General features: G+C 49.8%; 2 non-coding genes across 2 annotated transcripts; both read left to right on the top strand.

Moving 5' to 3' along the window:
• Positions 1–1,708: 1,708 nt before the first annotated feature.
• On the top strand, positions 1,709–3,611 carry LOC120632472. Its single transcript, XR_005659143.1, has one exon. It is a non-coding gene; the product is annotated as a small subunit ribosomal RNA (ribosomal RNA).
• A 350-nt stretch (positions 3,612–3,961) lies between these two features.
• LOC120632454 lies at positions 3,962–4,118 on the top strand. The gene has a single exon (XR_005659128.1). It is a non-coding gene; the product is annotated as a 5.8S ribosomal RNA (ribosomal RNA).
• Positions 4,119–4,863: the final 745 nt, after the last annotated feature.

A 4,863-nucleotide genomic window follows, 5' to 3' on the forward strand; every position in this document is an offset into this window, starting at 1 on the left:
TGTGCGCGCTAATGCACCGTCCGTCTAAACCAAGCCCACGCCCACGCCCACGCCCACGCCTGCGCCTTTTTTTTATGACTATTATTACTAAGGGGAAGTTTAATAATGTCATCATTATAAAATTACTAATAACATTCACTCTAGGTAAACATAGGCAGGGCGGTGCGGTGCGGTGCGGCGCGTTTCGATTCACGAACATGACGGGAGAGATGAGACTCTGGCGGTCGGGTGTGAATTAATACACGAACTGTTTGTCACCGCCGTCCGTATTATATACAATGCACGAACGCACACGCACCTGCCAGCCTTAATAGTGAGAGTGGGCGTGGGCGTGGGCGTGGGCATGGGCGTTGGATTGGTAGAGGGGGTGGGCGTGGGCGCGCAAATGTACCGCCCCTCTGAACCACGCGGCAATCGCCCGCAAGCATCGCGCCCACGCCCACGCCCACGCCCAAGCCCACGCCCGTTCTCGTGCAAGAGGTGTTCCTGGCGGTCCCTTTTTTCCTTTAATTGGATATTAAAAAAAAAAAAACCATTTAAATATGTTTAATTTAATTTGTTCACTAACACATTAGGCCCGTCGCGCCGCGCCACTACTATATGGGGTGGAGGTGCGAAGGTGACGGCGACGGCGACGACGAAATACCAGAGTCTAAAAGGAGTAGTATGATTGCGGCGCCACGCAAAGTGGCGTTGTTCAGACTTCTCTCTCGCGTATCTCTGCGTTAGTATTGTTGTCACGTTTCGCATTTCTCTAAAAAAAGAGGTTGTTCTCTTTTTTATTATATTATATTATGTTTATTTTATTTATTTATTTATTTATTTTTATGGTATTATTTTTTAATATCATATTAATATTGTACCCCGATGAACGGCGTCGACCGACGGAATCGCGTCTGGGCAATTGTTATGGCATTAATGTGTGAGATTTTCAAGAGTGTATATTATTATCGATTGTGATATGATGTGCTCTCTCTCGGGTCGAATGTGTTAACTGTCAGAAATTCCCTCTGCGTTATTTCGTTATTACATTTCAATGTAAAATCAAACGGTCGTTAAAAGTTTATCCAGCAGCAGTTTAATATAAAAACTGTACATTCAGATGTGATATTTTTAATACAGCTCTCATAATACGGGACCGGCGTGGCGCGCTCACAATCGCAGACTGTTGCGTTCGTTTGTGCGGCTTCGCCCCCTGTGTTTTATGCGCGTGGTGTTAAAAATAATATAAAAATGGTGTTATAAAAGAAGTCTCTCAAGTACCGGGCGACGATCAAAGTGTCGTACTCGAATATGTTATAAAATCATAGCTCGCAAGAGCGTCAATGTGTGTTAAGTCTCGTTCAAAGAACCTTCAATGCTTGGGACCATGTCGCACGGCCTCCTAACGGAGGCGGTGCAACGTGAAATGTGTCCTCGTCCTGCGTGGGCGTCTGGGTTTAATAGTTCCGCTCGTCGAATGCTGACGGCGGGGCGAAACTCTCCAGTCTCGCAGCACATCATAGAATAAATTTTGTCGGGCACCGCGTCGCCGCTCTTAATAGAATGGCGCGCGACGTGCTTCGACCTTCCGTCGTGAGATGGGGCTGCAGCGCCGTGAACCGGCGCGGCGGCTCGCTCGCTACGGAAGGGGCTCGCTAACTGCGCGCCTACGTTTCCCCTTAGTTAACAGCTACGGGCGTTACGTGGCGTGAAGTATGTGGATAGCTCCCTGGTTGATCCTGCCAGTAGTTATATGCTTGTCTCAAAGATTAAGCCATGCATGTCTCAGTGCAAGCCGTATTAAGGCGATACCGCGAATGGCTCAATATATCAGTTTTGGTTCCTTAGATCTTACTCAGTTACTTGGATAACTGTGGTAATTCTAGAGCTAATACATGCAATCAGAACTCTGACCAGTGATGGGACGAGCGCTTTTATTAGATCAAAACCAATCGACGGAGGGCCTCGCGTCCGAAGTCGTTAATTTTGATGAATCTGGATAACTTTTGCCGATCGCATGGTCCAGTACCGGCGACGCATCTTTCAAATGTCTGCCTTATCAACTTTCGATGGTAGTTTCTGCGACTACCATGGTTGTCACGGGTAACGGGGAATCAGGGTTCGATTCCGGAGAGGGAGCCTGAGAAACGGCTACCACATCCAAGGAAGGCAGCAGGCGCGCAAATTACCCACTCCCGGCACGGGGAGGTAGTGACGAAAAATAACGATACGGGACTCTTACGAGGCCTCGTAATCGGAATGAGTACACTTTAAATATTTTAACGAGGAACAATTGGAGGGCAAGTCTGGTGCCAGCAGCCGCGGTAATTCCAGCTCCAATAGCGTATACTAAAATTGTTGCGGTTAAAAAGCTCGTAGTTGCATTTGTGCGCCGCGCTGTCGGTGCACCGCATCCGCGGTGATACTGACACGTCTGCGGAGCATATCGTCGGTGAGCCGGCGGTAAAACGCCGGTTCAATATCAAAATCCTATCGCGGTGCTCTTCGTTGAGTGTCGAGATGGGCCGACAATTTTACTTTGAACAAATTAGAGTGCTCAAAGCGGGCTCAAAATGCCGCTTGAATATTTCGTGCATGGAATAATAGAATATGATCTCGGTTCTATTTTGTTGGTTTTCAGAACTCCGAGGTAATGATTAATAGGGATAACTGGGGGCATTCGTATTGCGACGTTAGAGGTGAAATTCTTGGATCGTCGCAAGACGAACATCAGCGAAAGCATTTGCCAAAGGTGTTTTCATCAATCAAGAACGAAAGTTAGAGGTTCGAAGGCGATTAGATACCGCCCTAGTTCTAACCGTAAATATGTCATCTAGCGATCCGCCGACGTTACTACAATGGCTCGGCGGGCAGCTTCCGGGAAACCAAAGATTTTGGACTCCGGGGGGAGTATGGTTGCAAAGCTGAAACTTAAAGGAATTGACGGAAGGGCACCACCAGGAGTGGAGCCTGCGGCTTAATTTGACTCAACACGGGAAATCTCACCAGGCCCGGACACCGGAAGGATTGACAGATTAACAGCTCTTTCTTGATTCGGTGGGTGGTGGTGCATGGCCGTTCTTAGTTGGTGGAGCGATTTGTCTGGTTAATTCCGGTAACGAACGAGACTCTAGCCTGCTAAATAGGCGTCGTCATTTAGGTGTGCGCGGCTTCGGTCGCGCAACTCACTGGCGGCGTATTAAAATTCTTCTTAGAGGGACCGGCGTCTTCGAGGCGCACGAGATTGAGCAATAACAGGTCTGTGATGCCCTTAGATGTCCTGGGCCGCACGCGCGCTACACTGAAGGAATCAGCATGTTCTCCCTGGCCTAGAGGCCCGGGCAACCCGTTGAAACTCCTTCGTGCTGGGGATTGGGGTTTGCAATTATCCCCCATAAACGAGGAATTCCTAGTAAGCGCGAGTCATAAGCTCGCGTTGATTACGTCCCTGCCCTTTGTACACACCGCCCGTCGCTACTACCGATTGAATGATTTAGTGAGGTCTTCGGACCGACACGCGGTGGCTTCACGGCCGTCGGCGTTGCTGGGAAGTTGACCAAACTTGATCATTTAGAGGAAGTAAAAGTCGTAACAAGGTTTCCGTAGGGGAACCTGCGGAAGGATCATTAACGTGTAACGTCTGCACGGGTCGCCGCGGTAAACGCGCATGCGCACCCATGTTTGTACGATTATGTTAAAGACCAAACCAAAACAAAAACAAAAACCCGTCTAGTATAAGTATGACCGTCGCGATCGGTCCGCCGGACTGTCGGTTGCGTTCAGCTGTCGCCACAATGACACTAGCCAATATAATCGACGACACGGCGCGGTCCGTCGGTTGTCTTTACTCGGACACCCCAATATTGTTATCTTTATATCCGTTAAGATGAGAGTCGTTATGTTACGATCGCATTGGATATTATAGATGACAAAAAACGTTGTATAATAAATATACCATGAAACAGAAATGTTAAACTATTACCCTGGACGGTGGATCACTTGGCTCGCGGGTCGATGAAGAACGCAGTTAACTGCGCGTCATAGTGTGAACTGCAGGACACATTTGAACATCGACATTTCGAACGCACATTGCGGTCCGTGGAGAAACATACAGGACCACTCCTGTCTGAGGGCCGGCTGCATAAAAACAAATACCACACTGTTCGTGGGCGCGACTCAACAACCTTTCATTAGGGCGAGACGCGCGCACGGACACATGGCGGCTCCGTGAGGCTTAGCGCCAATCGGTCCGTTTAAATATATAAAATGAAATAATGTGTGCGTGTCGTTCGAGGCGCGCCAAGCTCTCGCCGGCTCGGCGCCGTTGCCGCTAGCCCGTAGCAGCAGCCGTGGGTGCAGTAGCAGCGTCGCTACGCGCGCGCACGATCGCTTCGATCGATCGACCCTTCCGTTAACGGTTAATCGATCTAGTGTCGAACGCGATACGTGCGCTATGCGTGGCGTACGCCTGCGACGCACGCACGGTGCGGGCATGCGAAACGTGCGCTAAGACGCCTACGAGAGAGACGCGTCGCGTTAACGACACGCTCCGCGCATTATTTCGACAATGAGTTTTCGGTGTGAAGACCAACCAATTCATTTGATAACCGCACCCATAAGCGCGCTTTGTTGTTTGTAGCGTGTAGTAGTCTAATCGAATCGGTAATCTAATCTGAAAACTCCGTAGGCGGACTCGACGTCCGGACTCGCGAGGCGGCGCCGTGCGCGCTCGCGCCGAAGCGGCGCGAGAGCGAGCGGCGCCGTCTAGCTGACGGATATCGCGTCTGCCTCCACTTTTATCGTTGGCCTCAGATCAGGGAGGATCACCCGCCGAATTTAAGCATATTAGTAAGCGGAGGAAAAGAAACTAACCAGGATTTC

Source organism: Pararge aegeria, chromosome 19, assembly GCF_905163445.1.
Source record: "Pararge aegeria chromosome 19, ilParAegt1.1, whole genome shotgun sequence".
NCBI classification, from domain to species: domain Eukaryota; kingdom Metazoa; phylum Arthropoda; class Insecta; order Lepidoptera; family Nymphalidae; genus Pararge; species Pararge aegeria.